This window comes from Mustela lutreola, chromosome 10 (assembly GCF_030435805.1).
Source record: "Mustela lutreola isolate mMusLut2 chromosome 10, mMusLut2.pri, whole genome shotgun sequence".
NCBI classification, from domain to species: domain Eukaryota; kingdom Metazoa; phylum Chordata; class Mammalia; order Carnivora; family Mustelidae; genus Mustela; species Mustela lutreola.
Window position 1 is genome coordinate 9,303,644 of NC_081299.1, and position 14,994 is coordinate 9,318,637.

The window sequence follows — 14,994 nt, forward strand, 5'->3', positions numbered from 1 at the left end:
TGATAGTCACCTTCTCTGAAATGAAAAAGAAACTTCCAGGCACACAAAATTAAATTGCACATTTTCCTCAATTCCAGCAGAAAACCAGGAGTACGCTTGGTACCAACAGGGAAATTCTCCACAATTGTTTTATGAGCGCCACCTTCAGAAAGCAACTGGGGCCAACCCCACCTGGAGTGGTCGAATTGTAGTCCCCAAGATGGGAAGTCCAAGTCCCAACCCCAGGCGAAGCGTGGTCCCTGTGAAGGTGACCTTATCTGGACAAAGGGTCTTTACAGCTGTAAGATGAGATCGTATTGGACTAACTGGGTGAACTCTAAATCCTATAACGAGGGTTCTTTTAAGAAGAGAAGACACAGAAGAGGAGAAACAGAGGACGAAAAGCCATGGGAAGACATAGGTAGGTTGGAGTGATGCCGTTACAAGCCGACGAACATACACCCCCACCCCAACCCAGAACTATCAGAAGCTGGAAGATGCTGGAAGTCTCCCCTAGAGCCTTCAGAGGAAGATGTGCCTGCCAACGCCTTGATTTCAAATTTGTGGCCTCCAGACCAGTAAGAAAATAAATTTCTGTTGTTTTAAGCCACCCAGTTTGCAGTAATTTGTCACAGCCACGCTAGGAAATTAACACACCCCCTGAGCAGCCCCTCTGGGGAGGCAGTTCCCCACTGCCTATCCAGCCCATCCCAGATGGAAAGCAACCCTGACCTCTTCCTCTCTGACCTTGAGCCATTCCCTCGATTCTTCCAAACAATGGGATGGCAGCTATCATGCTTCCTTTGTGACAGACAGATGTTACTAGACCTTCCCATGCTGTCATTCCAATTTTTCACTCACATTGGAGGAATCCATGGTGAAAGAAATATGTAACCTAGAACAATAGGGAAAGCCAACTCCTGCCTGATGAGCGGAATTAAAGGCAGACCCAATGGCACTGATTTTCTCCACCCTTCGTGATGACTAACCTTCCAATGCCTCCCTCACTCAACACTCACCCTGCGTGATCCGAGATATTTTAATGAAATAAAACACCCACGGCGACTGAGGGAGCGTCCAGCAAACCTTCATGGCGCACTTCCCTGCCATAGACGTTCACAGCGAGAAGAATTATTCTAACAATTCATAAAGCGTGCCAATAAAAATACCCCTTTTTTTTCTGTGGCTAAAAGAAAAACTTTGTTTTCATAGGTCTTCATTCATAGACCTCCAATGGGATTAACTTTCAATGGCCAAGGTGTTGATGGAGTTACTGTCAGACAGCCGAGCACACAGCGCGGCAGAGAGGGCGGCGGCCACCTTAGAGACTTCTGTGGTGTTCTCCCATCTCCCCTTTGTTCAGTCCTCTCCCCGAGGCTCCCTGTCTACACTCCATTGTCATGGGCCTGCCCTCAGCAGGTTGCCAACCGAGTCACTGACAACGGCTGAAAAACACCATGGTAAAGGCGAAGCACGGGGTTCAAGTTGGCCTGCCTGGCTTACAGTCCGTGTACAGCACATTACCTGTCTGTTTCCTCATCTGAGAAGATAGAAATGATGGCAGTCCACACGTTGTTGGCTTCTGGAACACATCCCTAGTATGCATGGAAGTGCTTTATAAATGCAAAGCAATGGGGGCTCCTGGCTGGCTTGGATGGTAGAGCACGAGACTCTTGATGTCGGGATCATATGTTCAAGCCCTACATTGGGTGTAGAGATGACTTAAAAATAAATTTTTTTTTAAGATTTTATTTATTTATTTGATAGAGATCACAAGTAGGCAGAGAGAGAAGGTGGGGAAGCAGGCTCCCCATTGAGCAAAGAGCCGATCCCAGGACCCTGAGATCATGACCTGAGCTGAAGGCAGAGGCTTAACCCACGGAGTCACCCGGGCACCCCTTAAAAATAAAATCTTAAAAAAAAAAATACAAAGCAATACACAGGAGCAACAGGAGTTGCTGTTTCTTTAGCAACCACTACGTCCTGGCACGTGCTGGACTCCCTACATGTGTTGCGACGAGTCGTGAATGTGGGTACCGTTATTGCTCTTTTCCAGGTGAGAAGGCCAAGTGTGGTCGAATCACCCAAGGCCACCCAATAGGAGGGGAAGGAGCTGGTGCCCCAAATCCACGGCTCCTTCCCTGGGCCACTGTGCCCAGGATATAAGTCACCATATCTAAAACAGGCTCACTGAGATGAAGATTTTTGTCTTGTCTAGAGAGATAAATTGGTCGAAAAATTTAAGGAGCAAGTTATGTAACTCCCTCTCTCTTCTGGAAAACTTCACCTCACCGCCTAGATAGCCACTAGATTTGTTTTCCTTGTATCGTAGTCCATCATCTTCTTTAAGGGACTAAGCATGTTGGGAATAGAATACTTAGGTGTAGTGGGTTCTATTTGGTGCCCCAAAAGATCAGTCCACGTCCAAGTTCCTATAATCTGTGAGTGGGATCTAATTTGGAAAAGGGGTCTTTGCAAATGCAGTTAATTTAAGGATTTTTATTTATTTACTTTTTAAAAAGATTTTATTTATTTATTTGACAGAGAGAGAGACAGCCAGGGGAATACACGCATGGGGAGTGGGAGAGGGAGAAGCAGGCTTCCCGCTGAGCAGGGAGCCCAGGGCAGGGCTCCATCCCAGGACCCTGGGATCATGACCTGAGCCAAAGACAGATGCTTAACCGACTGAGCCACCCAGGTGCCCCAATTTAAGGGATTTTAGTTGAGCTCATCCTGGATTACCCTGTGGGCCCTAAATCCATTGTGTCTTTATAATACACAGAAGAGGAGACGTCACAGGAAGAAGAGGAGGAAGCAATGTGACCCCAGAAGCAGAGGTTAGAGTGACCAGGATACAAGGCAAGAGACGCCAGCAGTCACCAGAAGCTGGCGGAGGCAAAGAGCAGATTCTCCCCTGGAGCCTCCGGAGGTAGTGGAGACTTCCACCTCCATGGCTTGGGACTCCTGGTCTCCAGAATCGTGAGGGAGTAAATTTCCATTGTTTTAAACCGCCATGTTTGCTGTAGCTCGTGATGGCCTCCGCAGGAAACCAACACACTAACCCAGTGTCCTCCAGCCCCCAGGACTAAGGGTCTCCGCCATGACCCTGTCAAGGTAAAACCAGTGGGGACAGAGACCCATCTTCGAATGGCCCCCAAACCCTCCCCTGGGGTCCCTCCAAATGCGGTCATCAAGCTTCTGATGGAAGCTGGCTGTTTCTCTTCCCTGAGCCCTGCACAGAGAATATGGCTATTTATCGGGGAAAGCTGGGCTCACGGGGATCAGGCCGTCCTCAGCGGCCCAGCTAACCTGAACTCAGCCCCCCAGCTAACCTCGGGTCATCAGCCTGTGGGTTCTGAAGGGCTTCCACGGTGAACAACAAGATGGGGAGCACACAGTCTTGGGGGCCAAGCAGAGGGAGTGCCTACAGTGACAGGCGTCTGAGTCACAGATCTGTGCTGTCCTCCGGCTGCAGCCCAAGCCCACTTGGTAAATAAACCCCTCATCACACCAGCTATGGGTCTCTCTGTCTGCGTCTGTGGGTCTAGGCATCGGACCAAACCCACAGACCCTCTGGTAACAAACAGCTGGGGCAAAGTACAAAGATCTCCATTCAACCTCCTGGCTTGTTACTCTCTCCGTGCTGAGGAGACCAAGACTTAAAACCTTGGGCAAATCAAATCTGAGGGTATTTGAATAGGCCAGGCTCTTTCCATGTCACCCGTTATCTGGTGTAAGGATTCATAATCAGGGGAGTGGCTCACTCATTTTTATCAGAAGCCATCTTCGGGACGCCCGGTGGGCTCCATTGGTGGAGCATGTGACTCTTGATCTGGAGGTAGGGAGTTCAAGTCTCGTATTGGGTGTAGAAGCTACTCGAAAAAATAAAACCTAAAAAGAAAAAAGCCATCTGCAGGGGGAAAGCCAGTCACATGACAAGTTTCCCGAAGTTCTTAGTAGGACACGGGAGATTGAATATCTCTTCCACAATCATGTGCTCAGGCCTGTCACACTCCCAGGCCCTGAGCCAACACAGGTACCTCCAGGAGTATGTCAAAGCCCTGGGCCCAGCATCTTTTCCCAGCCTGTCTTTGAGTCCCAACCCACACCTCCTCCCCCTGCCCGTTCTGTCTAGCCAGTCGCGCTGGCTCACCCTGCGGACCTCAACCCAAATGGGATAATCGTAGCAAAAACGCATGCAGCCTTTGTCCCGGGCTGGACATCGTTCTAGGTGCTTTACATATCCTCAACACCCCAGGAGGTACCTGCTTTATTCATCCTCTTTCACAGCAGGGAAACTGAGGCTTGGAGAAGTCAAATGTCCTCAACGTACTCAGTGTACTTGGCAAAGCTAAGATCTGAGGTCTTAGCCTCCTGCTCTGCTGCCTCTCGGTGTCCCCACACCCCAATCCCAGACCAGGCTAGTCATCGGTGCGCCCCCCCCCCCTTCACATAGTCATCCCTGCTGTGCACCATACCTATCTCTGGGATTAGTCTTTAATGTCCGTCTCCTCTGCTGGGCTGGAAACTCCTATGCTAGTTTCCTTAGGCTGATGGGACAGATCACCCTAAACTGGAGGCTGGAAGTCCAAGACCAAGTTTTGGTCATGCCCCCACTTCCAACCACCCAGAAGCTTCAGGGAAGAGTCTGTTTCTTGCCCCTTGCAGATTCTGGTGGCTGCCAGCGTTCCTTGGCTTGTGGCCGCCTCCCTCTAACCTCTGTGTCCGTGTTCACATGGCCTTTCCTCCTTGTGTCTCTCCTCTGTGTGTCTGTTCCCAAACTCCCTCTGCCTCTCTCTTATTTGGATACATGGGATTGCCCTGAGGCTCCACCTGGCCAGTGGAGGATAAACCCCTCCTCTCAAGATCTATTACTTAATCACAGCTGTGGCCAGATAAGGTTTCCAGGGATTAAGACATGGACCTATCTGTTGGGGGTGGGGAGGTTGCATGGATCCACTATGATTCTTAAAGAGCAGGAAGAGGATGCCCTGATCCCCAGCTGTACTCCAGTGATGCTAGGGCTCCCTTAGGATTCTGGGTCCTCCAGTACATTTCTGTAAGCCTGCCAATAGCCCCAGCTCTCTGTATAAGGGAAAGCTAGGGCTGCAGTGTGTACAAATTGTTTTTCCTGTCTCTTTGGCAGCACTATTATTTCCCCCCTGGGCTGAATCTGCAGCAGTTGTTCCTACAGGAAAGGAAAGCAGAAAACCTCTCCTCTCCAGGACTCCCTTCTTGCTGAACCCCATCAGTCAGTGTGTATTTGTGAAGGTCACCCATGTCCCCAGGAGGGATGAGTTGATTCAGAACTGCATGTTTCCCAGACACACTGGCCAACCTCACAGGGAATGAGTGAGGCTGGTGTTTTTTCTGAACCACAAGTTTTCCAAGGAGAGTGTGGTAGGTGTGTACTGGTGTGGTTGATCTACCAGCTCCAGGACTTGATGTGCAGTGGGAAACATCAGGATCCCCATGCCTGATGGATACGGAATCCTTTGGAAATGTGGGTTTGCCCCTCCCCAAACACTCCTCCTTTCTGAGAACACACAGAACCCAACTCCCTTCCACAGAACTTTCCCAGGCCAATAAACTCCCTTCTTTAAAACTTGAATGAGTCTTGTTTGCTAAGGAATTCACTGTGAAGACTGGTTCTGGAAACTGAAGGTCCCAGACTGCCACCCAAGGGGAGACCATACTTGGACTTCTGAACACTCTGAGAACCAGAAGCAAGAAGCAAGAAGCAGAACATTGAGCAACATCAAGGCAAGGTGGCAGCCGCAAGAATGAATAAAGAATTTCTTCACTGCTTTGTGGACTTCAGGCAGAAGCCCCCACACAAAGAGCTCCTTACCTCGCATCCCATGAGTGGTGAGTTCCACAAGGATGAACACAGTCCAGTTCTAATTCACGGATGGCAGAAAGTCGATAAAAACCAATGATTACAAGATAGAGCGTGGACACTTTGATGGCTTCAAAGAGACTGAAAATTATGTTTAAAACGTTATACATGTAGGATAATCTCATTTTCAAGACCAGCTTGAGAAAATACAACTTTGCATCCAAATACAACAGTCCAAGGAAGTGTCTCAGAGTCTCTCTCTCTCTCTCTCTTTTTTTTTTTTTTAAGAGAGAATGTGAATGAACAAGGGGAGGGATAGAGGGAGAGGGAGAGAGGGAATCTCAAGCAGACTCCACACACATCATGGAGCCCCACACAAGGCTCGATCTCACAACCCTGAGATCATGGCCAGAGCCAAAATCTGGAGTTGGACGCTCAACCAGCTGAGCCACCCAGGCACCCCTCAAAGTCTCTTTTGTTGGTACATAATATATCCTTGCATATCACTGAAACCTGGACTTTGTTTTCTGGGCTCTCCAGTTGTAATGGTTTTATACAACGGTTCTACCACCTCATTATTTGAGGAGAAAAATAAAGTCTTAACCTGCACCTTGGAAGTTAGTGTCCTGCATTGAAGAGTGGAGCAGAGTACACGCTTCTATGTAAAGAGGAAAGTTCAGGGCACTGATTTTATTTCAAATGAAATAAGTGATAACGATATTTTCAGAATTTATCTGTCACCATTTATCCTGAAGAGCTGCAATTGCACTTAAATAATTTTTCAGTGAAAGAAATGCAATCTGAATTTTGTATGCATTGGGGTCATCGCTGACAAACTAATTTTAAAATGCCATCCATTTCAACATGGTCTCATTGTCGATGACTACCCCAGCACGTGGCACCCCAGGTAAGTTCAACACCACCAACGTGGTCTACTGTAGTGACCATCTACTTGCTTCAACAGGGTTGGTCCCTGATAGGGAGCTTGGATGTCACAGCAAGGTCAGATTGCCATTAAATGTTCTCGGTGTTTGCTCTGGATCTCTGAACTTTCTGTCCATGAACCAGTAACAGCTCTCAGACCAGCACCAATCTGCTCACCGATCCAGTCCAATCCCCTCTTGGTACAGATTTATTCATTTACTTATTCATTTGTTCAGCAAAGAGAAGTAAAGCATCAAGCACGTACCAGGTGCTGGAGCCAAAATAGGGAAAACTCCTGATACAGCCCCACCCTCACAGCATTTACACCGCTGTTGGGGAGACTAACTACAAACACAAATACATGATATAATTTTAGGTTGTGACCGTTGCTGTTCAGAAACACAAAGTGAAGGAAACAGGGAGAGAGTGAAGGGGTGGAGAGGGTCATGGAAGCCTCTCTGAGGTGGGAGAGGTGGGCCTCTGAGCCTAGAAATGAGAGGAAGCTCGGGAGGTGGCCATATGATGTTCTGGGAGAGGATGTTTCCAGATAAAACAGCAAAGGCAAAGGACCTAGGAGGGGAGGAGCTTGGTGGTTTTTGGAAAGAAAAAAAAGCCATTTGGCTGGGGAGGAGTGAGTGCAAGAGAGAGGGGTCAGGAGGGGAAGGTGGAAAGTTGTAGGAGCTAGATCACGTAGGGCTGTGGGGTCAGAAGATTGGTAAGGACTGTACCTTTCACGTTATGGGAGACAGTGGGTTTTGAGCAGAATAAGTTTGATGTCAAAATGAGGAGTAAGGTGAGTTAAAGTTGAGTGAGACTATAGCAATGGCTCCCAATGACCCTCACTTTGTGGTACTCACACCCTTTTGCAGACCCTTTCAACATTAACCTGTGTAACTAATAGAATATTACAGAAATATTGCAGAAATGGAAGAGGTCAGCTTACAAAAGGCGGTGTGGCTTCCTCCTTGCTTTCGCTCTCAGATCACTTGTCTGGTGGAAGTCGGCGGCCATGTTGGCAGGGTGCTCACACTCCTCCCGGTGGAGAAGTCCATGTGACGAAGAACTGAGTCCTCCTAACAACGACCACACTGACAAGGCAGTCATGTGAGCAAGCTGTCTTGGAAGTCGATCATCCAGCTTCAATCATCCAATGCCTCAGCTGATCGCAGCCCAGCCCGCCATCTTGACTGCAGCCTCGCAAGAGACCCCAAACCAAGCTCTGGCTGAGCTGCTGCCAAATTCCCCATCCACAGAAACTGCGAGATAGTTAAGTGTTGATGGTTCTTCAAAGATGCTAACCTTTGGAGTAACTTGTTTGCAGCCGTAGATAGATCACACAGGAAATGTTTTTAGAATCCTGGAGACTCATTTATCAATGCATCTTGCAGGAGAATGAGGGGATCCTACAAGGGAAGTGTCCCAGTACACAAATGTGCAAAGTGTTTGGAAATGAGTGTTAATCCTGACCTGTGTCAGTGAGAATTCCAGAAAGCGGAATGAAAAGTGCATCAGGCAAAGTGGAGAAGAATATTCAGTCTGATCATCACATGAACACTTGGCACAGCTCAGTGAGGATCCACTCTCACTGACTCATTTTTGTGTCTTCTTCCCAGAAGGGTAACGCATCCATGTGGAACATCTGCCATTCCTAAAATGAGAAGACTGTTGGTTGATGATGGTAAAAGCTAGCTCCAGGAGGATCCTTCCTTGTTTCCCTCTCTTGCCGATCAGTGTGTGCTCTGAATTCCCAATGCCACAGCTCCTCCACAAACAACACTGTGAGAAGTCTGGGAGAAGAAATTTGTGGCAGGGCAGAATTGCTCTGGCTTGGAGCTTTGGGTGAGATTCAGTACCCCAATCACTATTCCAAAGAGGCTCCTTGAGAATAAGTGTCTCCAGCCTTAGCATTGAGCCCCAAGAACCCAAACAAACATTTGCATGTATTAACTTTCCTAAATTTGTCAGATGACTTTCAGTACAACCCATGATTGATGCTAATTTTTCTTCAAAGTGAACACGGTTTTCTTGTCCCCGAATGTGCGTTCGGGAAGTGGAAACCAATGGCTCCTTTAACGAACTGGTGCTCTGGAAAATTACAAACTTTCCTGCACTGTGGGGATAGTCAACCACTATAGACTTGCATGTCAACAGCAGTGACATCAAGAAATCAGTTCGAGTTATAGCAAAAGGACTTTGATGTTGCCAGCACTGGTCAAAGCGCCACGCCCAGCTGTTCAAAAAGACAGAAGAACACAGAGGGTGTACTATAGGGCTCCCCGGGACTATTGCCCCTGACTCCCACGGTCTCGGTGATTCAGACCCCGAGAGTTAACCCCATGGGCTGACCATTGTTGTAACCACTGGGAATAGTCTGATTCATAATGAGATACTGCACTTTTCTCTGGCCATTTCACTGTACAGATTTGTCATTTATAAAGGGAATGGACAATCTGTGGTTGACACCCCAACATCCATTATCCCTAAGCAACCCGTCTAAATCAATCACGGATCTCATTCTCCTTTCCAGTGACTGATTTAGAACCAGTGAGGGAACTACTTCTGACTTCTAAGCAGACAGGGCAAGTCTGCTGGGGCCAAGAGACTCTGGAAAAGGTGCTTTACCACTAAGACTCCATCCTTCATCTGTGTCTTCCCTTCAAGAGCTGTTGCAAAGATTAAGTTTCATCCTTATTAAGAAGAGGCTAGAAGTAAAATGAGGTCAGATTTTTCTAGAGCAGCAGTTCTTAAGCTTTTTGATCCTGGGATTTCTTTACACTCAAATATGATGTAGGACCGCCAAGAGCTTTTGTTTATGTGACAGATCTACCAATATTCACCATATTTGAAATTAAAACTGGGAAAGTTTAAGAATACCGATTTACTTAAATGTATTCTTTATCTATTTTATCTATCTACTTTATTTATTTATTTATCTATTTATTTAAAGTGTAATCATAATCCCATATCTACATTACCCTAAATAGTACATTTGTAGTGGAAAACAACTACATATTCCAAAACAAACCAGTTTCCTGAGAAGAGTGGCATTGTTTCCCAGGTCTGATGATCTCCTTCATGTCTAGCATAACTGAGGACAGTTGGGTTCCCATACCTGCTTCTGCATCCCATCAGTTGGGTTTTGGTTCAAGTATGTGAAGAAAATCCTGCCTCACGCAGACAAGTTACAAAGGGAGAACCGCCAGAAAGGGCTACCAGGATCCCTCAGGAATTCTCGTATCACACTCACTAGGGCATACCAGAAACACTGTCTAGGAAACCAAACATGGACCTGTGGATCCAGAAACAAGCTATTGTGTTTCATTGAAGACAGGCTCTCCAGCCAGAGGGAAGGTGGCTGATGGATCCCCACAACAGGAGTCTGGAGCTTCTTTTATTTACCTGTGAACACACTTCCAGGTATGAGAGCCTTTGGCTGAGAACTTACATTTGACATTCTGATGGACAACTTGTGTGCTCAGCTGGCAATGGGTTCCAAACATCCCAAAGGATCTCAAGAGTCAGACGGGAGCTCAGAATTATCTCCTGGCTCCTGTTCTGTTCATGCCGCACCTGCGAGCAGACATGCACTACCTCGTGAGATGCCATGTTCACAGAAGCACGGAACTGGGGATCCCTTGGACACTCTCTGACACACTTTAAGCGACTTGCTACAGATCCTACAGTTCATGACGAGTACAACCAGACTCTTCTCATTCTTGACCCAGTATATCTCTTCACCTCCTTACTTAAATTTTTTGAGTTCAGATCACAAAAACATTTGTCCTTTCATGTGCTTATATTGAAGAAGCACTTCTTCCTGGGAATGAATAAACCACATCATTTGGTTCTATACAGTGTATGTTTTGGATCCGTGCAGCACTTTTTGCTAAATGAGCCGTTTGAATCAGCCTGATCAGTTCAAGAATAGGAAGGTTTCGAAGTAAAATGTTTCTTTTAGGGGACAGTGAAGACACAGCAGCTCTCATGGCCTCTTGGAGCACCTCTCACTCCCGTCTTTGTACGCATTTCTTCTTCGGGCTACCTGGGGAGGTCGCCGTCAGCGCCTGTGTGCAGGAAACTTAAGGACCAGAAGGTCTACCCTAGGTGATCCACTCAACATCTGAAGTCTTTTTAGCAAAGTGCGCAATGATCGTTGTTTCATCTTTTATGCTTTATTGTGAACATTTTTATGGCAAAAGTACAGCAAATAAGATAACCCGTTTCTCTGAATTAGCAATGCCAACATTTTTATTTTGTCACATTGGCTTTAAGTAGCCAGTCCTTACCCCTCTCCTTCCTTTCTTTTCCTTCTGTCTTTTATTCCCCCCCAACAATAACTTAAAGCATATTCTGAACACCATGTGGTTTCACCTTGAAATGTTTCTGTAGCTATTTCTAAACTATAAGGCCATCACCCACAATAGCATCATCTCGTGTAACTTAGATTAAAAAATCCTGGGGTGCCTGGGTGGCTCAGTTGGTTAAGCATTTGACTCTTGATTTTGGCTCAGGTCATGAGAGAGTCTGAGATCAGGGTTGTAAGATGAAATCCTACATCAGGCTCTGTGCTCAGCGTGGGGTCTGCTTGGGATTCTCTTTCTCCCTTTCCCCCTACCCCTCTATTCTCTCTCTCTCCCTCAAATAAATAAATAAATAAATAAAAGCTTTTTAAAATAAAATAAAATACAAAATAAAAATTATAATTCCTTAGTACGAATGATTAGTTCATACTTTAATTTTCCACTCATTACATTTGATGATTGATTATTATGGCTCTTTTTTATCACCTGGGACATCTTCCTGCCTCTTCCACCCTATTTTAATTATGCCCTTGACTTTTTTAGAAACTGGATCTGTTTTCTACAGGACGTCCCACATTCTGCACGTGTTGGGTGACTTTCTTCCAGAGTCATTTAAATTGCTCATTTGTCCCTTCTTTGTTCTGTAAACTACAAATGAAGTTTTTTTTTTTAATTCAATTAGCCAACATACAGTCCATCATTAGTTTCAGATGTAGAGTTCAGTAATTCATCAGGTGCATATAACACTCAGGGCTCATCACGTTAGAAGTGAGGCTTAAAGGGGCCTCTGGCTGGCTCAGTGGGTGAAAGCCTCTGCCTTCGGCTCAGGTCATGATCTCAGGGTCCTGGGATCGAGCCCCACATCAGGCTCTCTGCTCTCTGCTCTCTCTCTGCCTGCCTCTCTGCCTGCTGTGATCTCTGTCTGTCAAATAAATAAATAAAATTTGAAAAAAAAGTGAGGCTTAAAGGCTTGATTGGATTCTCTGGGAAGAATACATCACAGAAGGACTTTCTACTGGACTCTGTTTACAGGTGTACTTTCTCTGGCTTCTCATCAACAGGCCCATAGTTTGGTTTGGTTGGTCTACCTGTAGTGATGCTGAGACGGACCAGTGGGTTCAGGTGACGCAATCTGATCCCTCCTTAGACATATCCCTGCCAACCAACATCCATTAGGTTTTGCATCCATCGAATCGCTGGACCAATGACTTAATTTGGAGTTGAAAACAGTGAATGGTGATTTTTCCTCCTGTTTTTATTCTATTTTTTTTTTTTTAAAGATTTTATTTATTTATTTGACAGACGGAGATCACAAGCAGGCAGAGAAGCAGACAGAGAAAGAGGAGGAAGCAGGCTCCCCGTTGAGCAGAGAGCCCGATGCGGGGCTCGATCCCAGAACCCCGGGATCACGACCCGAGCCGAAGGCAGAGGCCTCAACCCACTGAGCCACCCAGGCGCCCCTTTATTCTATTTATTAGCTGGAATTTCTACATTTCTTAGCTGGGATTTTCTCGCAAAGAAGAGCTTTTCCTTTTCGACTAGAACTATTTAATCACCTAAAACTACAGTCCACTTGGAACAAGCAGGATGAATGCTTAATTCTTTCCCTTCGATCACCAATTCTCAGGGTCAGCAGTCAGTCTTAGTTGAGGCTTCCAGCGTAAGATACCCCACACTGGGTGCCTTCAATAATGTTTTTAGCTGCAGAGTCCAAGAGCCAGGTGCCGGCAGACTCAGGATCTGGTGAGAGCCCTCCTCCCAGCTTGGAGACGGCCACCATCCTGCTGTGTCCTCTTGGGGTGGGGAGACAGAGAGAGAGCTCCAAAGGCCCCACCTCTGACCACCTTCACTTCGGAGCTGGGGTTTCAGCATTTGAATCTGGAGGGGATACAAACATTCCCTCCGTAGCTGACTTCCCACAGTCGGCTTCGATAGTGCCCAGTGGATTTTTTTAGCTAGCGCAGCCATTCCTCTCTTCTTCCTGTTCTCACTCTGATTATCACTGTGAACTCACAATCTTATATATTTGTTATGTGATCAGTTACAGTCGTTGTTACAGTTACAGTTACAATCGTTACAGTTACAGTTGATCAGTTACAGTCGTTACTCTTGATGCTCCAAGTGCGCATCGTAGGCCATGGCGGCCCGACATGTCGGCTTTCTGACGTGACCCCATTAATCTTTGCTTCCTTGCTTTCTGGCGCAACAGGAGCCCCCGGGATCCACTCATACATTTCCTGCCTCCCATTTGGACTGCTATTTCTCTAAAAAAACAAAAACAAAAACAAAATACAAAACCTTGTTAGTTTCAGTGGGGGAACAGTGTGTTCGCTGCTATCGAGTTCTTACTCTTCTAGCAACCAATTCAGAAAATACATATTTTTCCAAAAGCAGTAATCTAGGGGCACCTGGGTGGCTCAGCGGGTTAAGCCGCTGCCTTCAGCTCAGGTCATGATCCCAGGGTCCTGGGATCGAGCCTCCGCATCGGGCTCTCTGCTCAGCGGGGAGCCTGCTTCCTCCTCTCTCTCTGCCTGCTTCTCTGCCTACTTGTGATCTCTGTCTGTCAAATAAATAAGTAAATAAATTTTTTTTTTTAAAAAAAGCAGTAACCTAAAGTATTCGCTGTGATATTTCCACTTCGAATTTAACATCATGGGGTTTAAATTCTTTAATTTCATGCTTGAGTGTCTTTTCTGTCGTATTACAAATCTTGATTTCCTTTTTTTTTTTTTTTTTGAGTTTGGGTTTTTTTTTTTTAATTCAGTATAATTCTCTGAAGATTCATCCTAGCTTTTATTATATCAATAGTTCTTTTTATAAACATATAATATATTTTTATATCCCCAGGGGTACAGGTCTGTGAATCACCAGGTTTACACACTTCACAGTAAATCTTGATTTCTAACAAGAATTGCAGTGCTAGAACGACATATTCACCTACAATACACATATGATAATTTCAAAATGTCGACATTTATTCTCACAAACGACGACCAAATGACGTTCAAATTTTCTTTATAGTCCTCGTCAATCTTAGGATATTCTACGAAAGATGTGCGGTCCGAATGCTGCCTCCCCGAGTCCCTTGACATGTCTCCTTTATCCTTGTGGTTCGACATCAGTTTGATACATAATTTAGTACTTGGATTTGTTTTTTGATTTTAAGGAATGCTTCCCACCCTCACCCCCCACCCCGGCCTTTTGATTTAATGTTCTTTTTGGAATATGTAAAATATTTTCTGATTCCAAAGTCAAGGCTTTATAGTAAGATTTATTCAGAGAAATCTCATTTCTATTTCTGCTTCACCTCACAGTCTCTCCCTCTCCTTCCCAGTATTTTTCCCTCCTGGCTTATCCTTCTTGTATTTCCTTTTGGAAATATGAGGAGGTGTGTGTGCCAGTATCCCTCTCTCCCTTTACTCAGAAGGTGGTGCTCTATATGCGGTGTTTTGTGGGTGGTCTGTTCTTTTACCAATATATCCTGTATTTCACTCCATTTAAGAGTATGGAAATAGGGGCGCCTGGGTGCCTCAGTGGGTTGGGCTCTGCCTTCGGCTCAGGTTATGGTCCCAGGAGTCGGGCTCTCTGCTCAGTGGGGAGCCTGCTTCCCCACCCCTTCTCTGCCTGCCTCTCTGTCTACTTGTGATCTCTGTCTGTCAAATAAATAGATAAAATCTTTTTAAAAAGAGATAAATTAGAATAAGCTTTAAAAAAATTATTATAGGGCGCCTGGGTGGCTCAGTGGGTTGGGCCTCTGCCTTTGGCTCGGGTCATGGTCTCAGGGTCCCGGGATCGAGCCCTGCGTTGGGCTCTGGGCTCAGCAGGCAGCTTGCTTCCCTTCCTCTCTCTCTCTGCCTGCCTCTCTGCCTATTTGTGATCTCTGTCTGTCAAACAAATAAATAGAAATCTTAAAAAAAAAATTTTATAGCAACTTCATGTGCACTAACAGGA